Below are 13,746 nucleotides of genomic sequence, written 5' to 3' on the forward strand. Positions count from 1 at the left end.
ATGGAGATAAAACAATGGATGGAAATAAATTTTAAAATAATAATAGAAATAGGTGGGAAAAGAAAAATATATAAAAGAATATATAGAATAATTATTAGAAAAAAGGGGATTAAAAAGGGGGGCTGTCACAGAGACATGGTTGAGAGAGGGGCAGGATTGGCAGCTCAATATTCCAGGACATAGGGTCTTCAGGCGAGACAGGGCAGAAGGTAAAAGAGGAAAACAAAAAAGGAACAATCATCATTTCTGGGGGTGTACTATAGGCCCCCAAACAGTCACAGACAAATAGAAGAGCAGATATGTAGGCAAATTTCAGAGAAGTGTAAAAATAATAGGGTAGTAATGGTGGGGGATTTCAATTTCCCCAACATTAACTGGGTTAGACATTGTGTGATAGATTTAGAGGGAGCGGAATTCTTAAAATGTATCCAGGAGAGCTTTTTAAGCCAGTACGTAGAAGGTCCTACAAGAGAGGGGGTGGTCCTGGACCTAATTTTAGGGAATGAAGCCGGGCAAGTGGTAGAGGTATCAGTGGGGGAGCATTTTGCAGATAGTGATCATAACTCCGTTAGATTCAAGGTTGTTATGGAAAAGGACAAGGATGTGCCAGAAATCAGAGTTCTAAACTGGGGGAAGGCCGATTTTAATAAGATGAGTTAGCCAGAGTGAACTGGGAGCAGCTACTTTTAGGTAAATCTGCATCAGAGCAGTGGGACTCATTCAAGAAGGAAATAAGGAGAGTACAGGGCCAACATATTCCAGTAAAGACAAAGAGTGGGACCAACAAATCCAGGGAACCCTGGATGTCGAGGGATATACAGGATTGGATAAAGAGGAAAAGAGAGGCTTATGGCAGATACTGAGGGCTAGAAGCCCTAGAGGAGTGTAGAATGTGTAGGGGGGAACTTAAAAAGGAAATTAGGAGAGCAAAAAGGGGGCATGAAAAAACATTGGCAGATAAAATAAAGGAAAATCCAAAGTTATTTTACAAGTACATTAAGAGTAAGAGGATAACTAGGGAAAGAGTAGGACCCATTAAGGACCATAGCGGTAATTTGTGTGTGGACCCGGAAGATGTAGATAGGGTTCTAAATGAATACTTTATGTCAGTGTTCACAAGTGAGAGGGACGACGTGGGTATGGAAATCAGGCAGAAGGACTGTGATATAATTAAATAAATTAGCTTATAATGGGAGGAGGTTCTAAGTGGTCTGGCAGGCTTAAAAGTAGATAAATCTCCAGACCCAGATGAAATGTATCCCAGGCTGTTGAGTGAGGCAAGGGAAGAGATAGCAGGGGCGCTGGTAATAATTTTCAATACCTCTCTGGTCACAGGAGAGGTGCCAGAAGACTGGAGGACAGCCAATGTGGGACTGTTATTCAAGAAGGGAGGAAGGGATAAACCAGGGAACTACAGGCCAGTCAGTCAGTGGTGGGAAAACTATTGGAAGCAATTCTGAGGGACAGAATTAATCTACATTTGGAGAAGCAGGGATTAATCAAGGGCAGTCAGCATTGTTTTGTTAAAGGGAGGTCACGTCTGACCAATTTGATTGAATTTTTCGAAGAGGTGACCAGGTGTGTAGATGAGGGCAATGCAATTGACGTAGTCTATTTGGACTTCAGCAACACTTTTGGTAAGGTCCCACATGGCAGACTGATAATGAAGGTAAGAGCCCATGGGATCCAAGGCAATTTGGCAAATTGGATCCAGAATTGGCTGAGTGGCAGGAAGCAGAGGGTGATGGTCGAGGGGTGTTTTTGTGACTGGATGCCTGTGTCCAGTGGGGTTCCACAGGGATCAGTGTTGGGTCCCTTGCTGTTTGTGGTATATATAAACGATTTAGACTTGAATGTAGGAGGGTTGATCAGTAAGTTCACAGATGACACAAAAATTGGTGGGGTGGTAAATATTGAGGAGGATAGCCTTAGATTACAGGAGGATATATAGACGGGCTGGTCAGATGGGCTGATCAGTGGCAAATGGAATTTAATCCGGATAAATGTGAGGTGATGCACTTGGGCTGGACAAACAAGGAACAGGAATACATGATGAATGGTAGGACCCTGGAAAGTACCAAGGATCAGAGGGACCTTGGTATGCATGTCCACCGGTCCCTTAAGGTAGCGGGACAGGTAGATAAGATGGTTAAGAAAGCATATGGGATACTTGCCTTTATTAGCTGAGGCATAGAATATAAGAGCAGGGAGGTTATGCTGGAACTGTATAAAACACTGGTTAGGCCGCAGCTAGAGTATTGCGTGCAGTTTTGGAATTCACATTATAGGAAGGATGTGATTGCACTAGAGAGAGTGCAGAGGAGATTTACCAGGATGTTGCCTGGGCTGGAGAGTTTTAGTTATGAGGAGAGATTGGATAGACTGGGGTGATTTTCCCTGGAGCAGAGGAGATTGAGGGAGGACATGATTGAGGTGTATAAAATTATGAGGGGCATAGATAGGGTGGACAGGAAGGAACTTTTCCCCTTGGTGGAGGGATCAATAACCAGGGGGCATAGATTTAAGGTAAGGGGCAGGAGGTTTAGAGGGGATGTGAGGAAGAATCTTTTCACCCAGAGGGTGGTGGGAATCTGGAACTCACTGCCTGAAAGGATGGTAGAGGCAGAAACCCTCATAACATTTAAGAAGTATTTGGATGTGCACTTGCGATGCCATGGCATACAAGGCTATGGGCCTAGTGCTGGGAAATGGGATTAGAATAGTTAGGTACTTGTTTGACTGGCGCAGACTCGATGGACTGAAGGGCCTTTTTCTGTGCTATAGTCCTCTTTGACTCTATGACCACCCGCCTCCTATGTTCTCCTCCCTTTCCGTGAGTATGTGATTGGGTGTCACTTCCCATTGTCCTCCAACAGTGTGACAAAGAATGGTAACCCAACCAGCCCAAGAGATTCTCATATACACTGACAGACACTCATTATAAATCAGAGGGATTACAGAGAATTACATAAAAAGCATGTTAGGGCCTTTTAGAGCAATGTTTACGACTGCTATGCACTTATACTGCATCTTTCAGTGTTTCTGAAGGCTGCTGGAGCTCACCAAGACCCTCCTTGTGCATCTGCCTACCTAATCACAGGTCTCAATTTTGAAAAAAACAACGAACCTTGTCTCCCTTTACTTCATAGTGTTTATATTGTGGAGTGAATGGTTCACTTCAGTGTCTGACCAGCCAAATTACTGTATTAGCTGGAGTAAATTTATTTCAGTGAGCCGCTGAATTCTTATTTTCCCCCTGCCTTGCCCTGGGCTATTTCTTTTTGTTTGTTAAGGCTCATTAGTTTCTGCTTGACATTATCTGTAAGTACAGTGATAGAAAGCAAATAGTTTAGTAACTCATACGCCTGCATTCAGCCTCTTAACTGTGGCCTGTGAATTTCTTCTCAGTTCAAAGTAGGGAAATGTCTTGGCTCCATTCACCTCTTGCATCTTTATGAGTTTGCTGCTTCCAAGCATTGTGTGCTGTCGCTAAAAATCCAAAAATATAGTTACAAATGCAACATTTTTCTTGAAGCTGCTCTTCAATAAGATCGTATTGAAGAAGCCATACAGGACAAGTGATCCCAAAACAATGTGTGTCAACATTTACTGGACTGTCTCAATGAATTTCCATTGTCTCAAGTTGAAGTGAATTGCAGGAAGCACCACTGCTTCAGCCCAGTTCATCTACATGCAAGTCAAATTTCCAAAAGCTCATGTTCTATGGGTTAAACCACTTACATGTTCAACTTACTAGAGCAAATTTTCATCTAGGTGCAGAGACATATTTTGGCATGTGAGTGGTCACACTTTTTTTTTTGGAGGAAAGCCTACTGAGGAGTCAGGAACATTCTGAAAGGTAAGTGTTTTCACACCTTCAAATGTCACTTTTTATTATAACTTGGATGTATTTTCAATGCAGTAATTCATCATAGATGTCCTTTAAAGGCTGGTTGACCTTTACATTAATCGGCCTTGTGTACTTTTTCACATGCATTATGGTAGTTTTTCAGTGGAGAAAGCATCATAATGCAGTAAAAAATATTACAACATGTCCTGTCAGCATATGCTGTCATCTTTTCTACTGTGATTTAAATAGTTCTGGCTGATTAAAAAAAACTTGGTTTTGACTCTTGAAAGAAATCTACACTTGAAAAAAATCTATCTGCCTGTTCCCTTACATTGATTGACAGCCACTCTGTTTTGAAATTGAAATGAGCACCTGGTGTTCTTTTTTTCCCAGAGATTAGTCTATTGTCCCAACAGCTGTGGCCATTATCAATGCTTGGCTGAGTTTCAAGTGCTAATGGATTTCAGCACAGTAGGTGTTCCATTCATCTGAGAATGAATGACAATTTCAAGAAGTTGTGATAAGATTGTCTCTTTGATGTGGTTTGCGCTTTGTTGACACAAACTAACAGGATTACACATATTACAAGTCATTTTTCACACATGGCAGGATGTACTATTTCTCAGATTCAATGATACAGAGGGTTTTATTAGATGGTGAGAGGTTTACTTTTTTCCCAAAAGAATGTAACATATTTTCCATTGACATTGCATGGAACCGGAGGACTGCATCTAGTGCATACTGGGTGAGTGGCCATGGAGGATACTTGGAGGGGCATAGAGATGGCATGGTCTGGCATGGGTGATCTGAGGGGGCGCTGGCATGGGGGTGAGGAAGTTGAGGCGTGAGATTTAGAGGCCTTTAAACACTGTTGGGAACTGGGATACTGTATTGGAGAACCACACCCACCACACACTCCAATGTGGCTTGCACTGTGAACCCAACCTCAATATGAAAAGACAAATATGGCATGTGAAGTCACATGGGCGTGTGCAGTTTGCGAGCTGTGAAGGTGTGCATGATGGGTTTTCCTGAGCCCAGAGGAAGATTCAGTCCAATGGGCCGATAGGTCTTTCTCAAGTGTCAAAACTATTTTTTGTAATATCAGCCAGAGCCATTTAAATCACAGTAGCAAAGATGACAACACAGGCTGACAGAACATCTTGTAATTTTTTTCACTGCATTATGGTGCATTCTCCATTCGAAAAGCACTAACGTGTGTGAACAAATACACAGTTCTGGTCAATGTTAAGTTCAACTTACCTTTAAAAGACAGATCCCTATGATGAATCATTATATTAAAAACATTACAATACAGCATCCGATGCTGACATTTGAAGGTGTGAAAACACTTTACATTTACCCTTCAGAATGTTCTCAACTCCTCAGCAGGCTTTCAATTTACTTCACAATCTCTCAAGCCTGGGGCTGAATAAAACACTGAGGCACCGAGGGCAGGTTCCGCCTTTCACCTTCCAAGTTAACCTTTGGAACGCGCCTGATAAAACGTCAATTGGGGTGTGTTAATTTCCAGTGTGGGTTTGAAGCCGTCATCCCACCCAATCAGTATTGGAGGGCAGGAAGAGAGACCTTGATCATGAAGGAGGTTCTCCCAGGACGAGGCTAGCCCATTGCACTTCGGGTGTGCTGATGCCTGCGATGTCCCCAAATGCGGGATACTCGACTGCAAAATTTGTGGTAGTGGGGGACTGTGTTCGCGCTCTCCCCTGATTTGCAATTCAAAAAAAAATAGACTCCAAGGTAGTTGTTCATGCCCCAAAACGAGGTCACGGCCAGTAGTTTAAAGGGCCCCTGACATGGGACACTTCAAACTCTGCAGGATAATTTGTCACTGAGCAGTTTGCAGGCTTCTAAGGTGGGTACGTTTTATTTTGAGTTCTGCTGTCTCCAAGCCTTGGCACTGATCAGAGGTGGCATTCTTTCTTAACCTGAACAAGTTAACTGTTTATTTGCATATAGGAATTGTCTAGTTGTTGCATGTTTCCCTCCAGAGATGTCTGTGCCATTGGAGCAAAGGGAGAGGTGGGGGAGAAGGGCTAAACCAGCCCATCGATGCAACGAGGACTCCCTCAGAGCTCTGCAATGTGTAGCCTCTGACCAACATGAGCAGCTAATGCCTACCCCTGGTAAGAGGAGGAAGTCAAGCCAGACATGTGCAGCCTGGGAGGAGGTCAGCAGTGTTGGGCTGGTCAGAAGGAAATGGTTCCAATTCCATAAAAGGCTAATGAGGGTGGCCAGGGTGAATAAAGCCTCAGCATGTGCCAGTGTGCTACAAGCCGCACTCTAACTCATACGATTTTAAAATGGATAGTCTGCTCATTCAAATAAGCGCTCCCAGCAGTAACAGATCTAGTAACTGCTAAACTGAGACTCAGGATCTCAGACTGAGAATCTGTAGCTTTTAAACCCACCCTAACAAGCTGCCCCTTAAAAAAAACAGGAACCACGCATGGTGTCAATCTGACTCTAAAGATGTATTATAGCCTTCACACCATATTATGGCAGTAATCGAGTCGTTACCAACCTTAAACACACTATTAATTGACATATAAGATCCTGAGGATTTTTGACAGGGTGGATGTGGGGAGGATGTTTCCTCGTGTGGAAGAATTTAGAACTAGCGGCCACTGTTTAAAAATAAGGGGTCACCCATTTAAAACAGAGATGAGGATAATTTTTTTCTCTCAGAGGGTCGTGAGTCTTTGGACCCCTCTTCCTCAAAAGGCAGTGGAAGCAGAGTCATTGAGTATTTTTAAGGCAGAGGTAGATAGATTCTTGGTAAGCAAGGGATGAAAGGTTATCAGGGGTAGGTGGGAATGTAGAGTTGAGGTTAAAAACAGATCAGCCATGATCTTATTGAATGGCGGAGCAGGCTCGAGGGGCCCAGTGGCCTACTCCCACTCTTAAATCATATGTTCATATGTTTGTATGTATATGTAATGTGCGGGGTTCAGATTTTTAAGCCCATCTGTCTGCCGTATTATACAAAACTGGCATGATGACGTCAAGAATGTTGCCCGACTTCATCAAACCCGGATGCAGGGAATGCTCCCATTCTGCTCCTGGTGTGCTTTTAATGGGCTTCCAAATCCCGCACCATCAGACAAAAAATGGTGTGTGGGGGTAAATGCAACCTTTAAAATGGGGACCCCAACCTCAGCAGGGACAGCTGTGCGTTTTGTACACTAGGCATTCCTAACCCGCAAGAAGGCCAGAGGAAAATGACATGGGATTGGGGTTGCAGAGGAAAATTGGATTTCCTCCAAAAACAAAAGAAGTGCAACCATTCAAGCACAGAAACAGGTCTCTGAACTCAGCTGAAAATTTGGCCCAATATTTTAATTGAAATATAAAATACACCAAAACGCTTCCAGGACCAAATAGTCCCAAATCCTAAAATGTCATACATCTTGTCACTCTGTATAGATATCTTTCCTCATAGCTCAATTTACCATAGAGAAAGGATGTCATATTTAACTGTAAATTTGGATCTATCTAACCTATTTATCTGTTCAATCCAAACTGTCAACCTTTTGGCAATCCCAAGCCACCCTCTGCACATTTTGAGGCCCAGATCACTTTGAAGCCCTGAATCCCATACATCTTAACAACATGGCTTCCTCTGGTCCTCTTCTCTTGCTCTGGTCCTCCTCTCTCCCATTGCTGATGTGCCCTTCCTGTTCTTCCCTTACTCTTTCTTTGCCCACTGGTTGGGTGAATTTCCAGATAAGAATAAATGAAACAAGTATCTGGAGTGAACTCCTTGAGGAGGTAATGCAACATTCTTCATGCCCACAATGCATTCCTGGTCTCAGCCACATTAGTCACATGGGTGTGCCAAGCATATGCCTGTCCTGTGCTTTAGAGTAAAGAAATAAGAAGAAGCATAAACCATAGGCAGCTCTCGACCTGTCTACCAAGGCCAATTCAAAGAAGGCATTGGCAGGTGCCTGGGAGGTGGCAGAGCACCTGTCCTCTTAATATGTTAGGGAGCACCAGAAACCAAGAAAAGTGTAAGACATTATCCAAGGTAACTTGGAAACCCCAATGTCTCTGACACCTCACATTCTTTTAAGCAACAACAACTTGCATTTATGTAGCACCTTTAACATGGTAAAAACTCTCATAGGAGTGTTATCAGACAAAAAGCAGGAGGCAACAAGGACATGTGACTAAACACTTGGTTAAAGAAGTACGTTTGAAAGCAATGTCTTAAAGGAGGAAAGAGAGGTGGAGACATGGAGAGGTTTAAGGAGGGAATTCCCCACCTTAGGGCCTAGAGTGCTGAAGGCATGGCTGCCAAAATGTGGGACAAAGAGAGTGGGGGATGGACAAGAGGTCAGTATAAGAGGAATGTGGAGTTCTCGAAGGACTGAAGAAGATTACAGAGATAGGAGGAGGCCAGGCCATGGATGGATTTGAAGATGAAGACTATTAAAAGTGATGGTCTTTGAGATCTTAATCTGATATGATTCAAAGTATCCAATGTAACAAAGTCTGCTTAGTTTTAAAGATTTTTACTTTGCTTCATCACTTACTCAACTGAGGCAAAAAAAAGCCATTTGAGAGCAATTTACCCACAGGCACTCGTTTGAAAATCAATTAGAATTACTGGGAAGGTAGGTATTTATTGCTAGAATCCCATTAACCCCACTCACTGATACATTGCTTCAATGGTAAAGTCCATTGTTTATTGTTTCATAACTCTTTATTCTGTTACAATCCTCGTTGAATTATGCAGTTGTCAGGTATCCCTTACCCTCTGGAAGCTCTATGTCAGCTCAGTATCAGTCACTATGATTATGGGTTCACTTACAAAGGGCCTTCTCAAGGACATCAATAAGGAATGGTATGTGAAAGGCGTTAAAAGCAACTCTTTTCAGTGTGTAATTGGCCTGTGCGGTTTGGTATTGAGGAAAACACATCAAAAATGCCTGAGGCCCTGATTGGCTTGTGCTTCAGCACACAACCAGGGCAGTGGTGCTCGGTGGGAGACAGGAATGGGGAACATCTAAAAAGAAAGAACTTTTATTTCTAACACACCTTTCACAGGGTATCCCAAAGCAATTTACAAAAAATGAAGTACTTTTTTGAAGTGTAGTCACTGTTTTAATGTAGGAAATACAGCAGCCAATTTTCTCACAGCAAGGATCCCATCAACAGCAATGTGATAATAACCAGGTAATCTGTTTTCATGATATTGATGAGGTATAAATATTGGCTAGGACACCCTGCTCTTCTAAGAAATAGTGCCACGGGATCTTTTACATCCACCTGAGAGGGCAGATGGCGGGGCCTCAGCTTAACGTCTCATCCAAAAGACAGCGCCTCCAACACTGCAGCACTCCCTCAGTAATGCACTGGCAGTGTGAGCCTGCATCATGAGTTCAAATCTTTGGCGTGGGATTTGAACTGACCAACATTCTGACTCAAGAGGCACGAGTACTACCAACTGAACCGCAGCTGACACCTGAAATAAACCTTGGGGGGAGCTGACCCTGCATATTTGTTTTTTTTCAGGGGTCTCCTGACATATGAGCGTAAAAGGGGTGGAAATACTTGCATTGGAAGCAGTTCAGAGAAGGTTCACTAGGCTGATTTCTGGATGAAGGGGTTGGCTTATGAGGAAATGTTGAGCAGGTTGGGCCTACGTTTGGAGTTGCTGAGAGGTGTTCTTATTGAAACATATAGGATTCTGAGGGGACTTGACAGGGTAGATGCTGAGAGGATGTTTCCTCTCATAGTGTAATCTTGGACCAGACGCACAGTTTAAAAATCAGGGGTCACCCGTTTAAGACGGAGAGGAGGAGGAATTTTGTCTCTCAAAGGGTTATTAGTCTTTGGAATTCTTTTCCACAGAGAACAGTGGAGGCTGGGTCATTGAATATATTCAAGGCTGAGTTAGACAAATATTTGATTCACAAGGGGGTAAAGGATTATAGAAGACAGGCAAGAAAGTGCTATTAGGACCACAATCAGATCAGCCATGACCTTACTGAATGACAGAACAGGCTCCAGGAGCTGAATGACCTACTCCTGAACCTGATGGATGAGACTGCTATCCTGATCTCTCCAACCCACCCTTAAGTGCCAAAGTATAAGTGGATGAAGGAAGCTGAAGAGACTAACCCATCCTCTTTAGGATTTTGTAAGTAAAGTTTGACCATCTCCTCAGGCAGATAAATGGTAACAGAATCATGGATCCTTGCAGATGCATTCCGTTAAAATGTTGGTTCCAAAAAAGACAGTTATTCTCCCTCTAGTCGGTACTCGACTTTCTATGAAAGTGGCAACGGAGGCATCTGTGGTTTTAGCACTGCAGGTAGGGTGTATTTTGGAAATTCCAGTGTACTGACAGGAGACAAAGATGGCCTGGCATGCTAGTCCTGATATACTGTCCTGTCACAGAACTCTGTGCAGAGAATGCTAAAGAGGTACTCACCATCAATCATCCCAAGGACATATGTTGCCATGCTCAAAAGAGGATTATGGTATACATGGGGCAGTCATACATTAACTAAAATAGAGATGTTTCAGACCAGTTGTGTGAGAAAATAATAAATGTGACAGGCATACGCACAGCAGATTCTCACCATATCTGGAACTCCTCTAGCACGAGGCAGAGCTGAATGCTAAAGTAAGGGCTTGTGTTCGTGGTCCCTACACTGCTTTAATTCTGACCTCTTGCTCATTCCCAATTTCCTTCATCTCATCTGGGTCCTATGCTCTGGAATTTCCTCCCTAACCCTCTCCATCTCTCTCTCCTCATTTAAAAAGTTCCTTAAAACCTACCTATTTGACCAAGTTTTTGTCCTAATATCTCTTCGTGTGGCTCAGTGTCAAATTTTGTCTGTTGATACTCCTGTGAAACACCTTGGGACATTTCACAACGTTAAAGGGGCTATATAAATGTAAGTCGTTGTACTACTCCTGACGTGTGTGTGCATTCAAGTTTACTTTTGTGGCAGACTCTCTAAGGCATTCAGTCAATATTACAACACTGATAGGTAAATCAATAACAGGGCATTTGCAGAAATTAAAGAGAGACACTGGCAGCAAGTCCACTTCCCCTTGATATAATACCAGCTGAGCCAGAGTTTCAAGGGCAGTAACCCATTGGGTTCCACTACACGAGAAAGAAAATTAACATCACAGAGCTGTGGGGGAAGCAAAGAAAACTACAGTGCTCTTTGGGGAATACTCACATGTTTACAAGGTAATGTTTTTACAAGTTTTATGGTTTTTGCTAATTACAACATTTGACTCAATCTACCAAAGTAAACTAATCCATCCTTAAATGTACAGTGGTAAGTACATGGATGAGTAATCAACAGGCTAGTATTAACAATGTTGAGAAGGGTATGTGGTGTGCAAAACCCACATGCCTGAAGCAAAATAAACATTACTGGTTCCCCTTCCACACACACAAGCTGGGATATGGATAGCAGGATGAGAACAGTCCATGATACGACTACTGATGGCCAATATTCTCCATCATGGACTGCTACACTCTTGACAACAGTAGGTTTTGCCTCAACCATGTGCCAGAAATTGTCAGCCACTTCTTAGGATGATATTTTACACATCCAACATGAATAAACTTTTGGATATATTTCAGTGCTGCTGTGTGAGACACAGAGTGACAGCGAGAAAGAGTTGTTGCAGGGGGGTGCACGAGCAAGCATGCATGCAAGGGACATTGATGGGAGAGAAGGTGAGTTAAACAATGGGGCGGGGGGAGAAAGAGTGAGTGTGAAACAGTGAGGGGATACTGCGAGTAAGGGAATATGTGAGTGAGAACAGCTCTGTACTGAAATTTTTTAAAAGCTCTCAATATATTATGAGATTGTAGTCTGTTTGCCTTCAGGATGTGCCTAAGCAGAGTGTAATGCTGTGGTAAGACATGGAGATATCGGACCAAAGTAGTCAACAGTTAAGGTCCATTATTAGGACGCATGCCATGCAAGCATGGAAATGTGTTTCATTTCCCAGCCCTGACATCCCTCACTGTTACTGAGGCCAACTCAAGGCAAGACTCTAAAGATTGTTAATACTGGCTGCAGTCATGCAGACAAGCTGCAGCAATTGACTTCTATGAAATCCTAAGGGAGCCATTTAGGTTTTGAAAAAACATGATGTCATTGGACACATCCATTAAGAAAGGTTATTGGAGTGGTGGCGCAACAATGGCATAATGATGACATCAAGGTATGCCTCACATACAGAACAACTCTTCCAACTGGCAACAGCATTGTGAGTCTCTAGATTGGCTTAAATCAACAAGGCTAGTTGTCCTTATTGACTTCTCTAATACACCAATGCAAATATTGACAGGTATTAGTCTGGGAGCAGAGAATGAGTGGATTTCAATTCCCCAGGTAGCTCTGGCTTTCTGCCAGGTTCAGTCTTATTTATTCTGACAGATATATTGTGTCACAGAAAGCTTCAACAATCCGTTGAGTCTTGCAACTCCCATATCAACTGCAAGAAATAGTCATGAATAGTTACACTGTAATAACCCAGAATTTCAGAATTAGGCCACTCGGCCCAATGGCTCTGTGCTCATATTTATGCTCCACGCAAGACTCCTCCCACCTTACTTCATCTCATCCTATCAATAGATCAAGTTACACTTCTTTCTGTTACACACTTTATCTTTCACCTCTTATACCACTCTAGTCACTCCTTCTCTGAGGTTTCCTCCCATGTTCCTCCTGAGGTCCAAATCTACCACCCTGGCCTTCCTCACCTGTGGATTGTCCCAAAGTCAGGTAACACTGCACCACCTCCTACTCTAACCAGTTCTCATGAGACTGAGGTGTTCAAACTGCTTCCTCTCATGGTATTCTTCAACTAGCTGCTTTTCTCAAAGGAACTAACAACTGCTTTCCTTAAGTGAACATAAGGAATAGGAGCAAGAGTTGGCCATAGGGTCCTCACATCTATCCACCATTCAATAAGATCATGGTTAATCTGCCTCAACTCCAGTTTCCTGCCCCAACACTATATCCATTGATTCCTTTAGTGTCCAAAAAAATTATAGATTTCAGGCTTGAATCTACTCAACAACAGCTCTCTGGCACAGAGAATTCCAAAGATTCACAACCATTTGAGTGAAGAAATTTCTCCTCATCTCAGTCCTAAATGACTGAATCTTTATCCTGAGACTATGACCCTGAGTTCCAGACCCTGCTGCCAGGAGAAACAGCCTCACAGCATCTACCCTGCCAAACCCTCTAAGAATTTTAAAAGTTTCAGTCAGATCACCTCTCATTCTTCTGAACTCCAGAGCATATGGCCTGTTCTACTCGATTGCTCAGAACGTCCAATTCTTTTGGCTGAAATTGCCTCTTTCATTCAAGTAAAGGGTTGTCAGGAAATCCTGGATTTTAAGTAACCTGATCTCTCATATTTTAAAGGGAACTATCTGTCAAACAGGAGGCATTGTACTGTAGGACATGTCATCTTGTAGATGAGCTGTGATACCCAGGTCATGTCTACTTGTTCAGGATAGATATGAATGATCCCGTGGCACTATTTGAAGAAGAATGAGTCCTGTGAGCAGTATTGATCCCTCATCTAACATCAGAAAAAAATTTTGTTAATGTATCATCCTTTGTGCTATTCATTGGACCTTGTTGTGGGCAAATTGTCGGCTGCATTTGCTAGTGTAAAATCAGCGACTGTACTTTGAAAAGGAGATCATTGACTGTGAAGCTCTTTGGGACATCCTGAGCATGTCACGGTGCTATATAGACGCAATTTCATTCTTTAAGGTTGTTGCTGTACCTTGTCAAACCCGGCCTGAGTTTACTATCCACCGTTGAAAAGTGAGTGCAACAGCACAAGACTATTTTTAATCCTGTTAACAGATC

General features: G+C 42.8%; 1 non-coding gene across 1 annotated transcript; it reads left to right on the forward strand.

Moving 5' to 3' along the window:
* Positions 1–5,415: 5,415 nt before the first annotated feature.
* On the forward strand, positions 5,416–5,580 carry LOC121273371. Its single transcript, XR_005942008.1, has one exon. It is a non-coding gene; the product is annotated as a U1 spliceosomal RNA (small nuclear RNA).
* Positions 5,581–13,746: the final 8,166 nt, after the last annotated feature.

This window comes from Carcharodon carcharias, chromosome X (genome assembly GCF_017639515.1).
Source record: "Carcharodon carcharias isolate sCarCar2 chromosome X, sCarCar2.pri, whole genome shotgun sequence".
NCBI classification, from domain to species: domain Eukaryota; kingdom Metazoa; phylum Chordata; class Chondrichthyes; order Lamniformes; family Lamnidae; genus Carcharodon; species Carcharodon carcharias.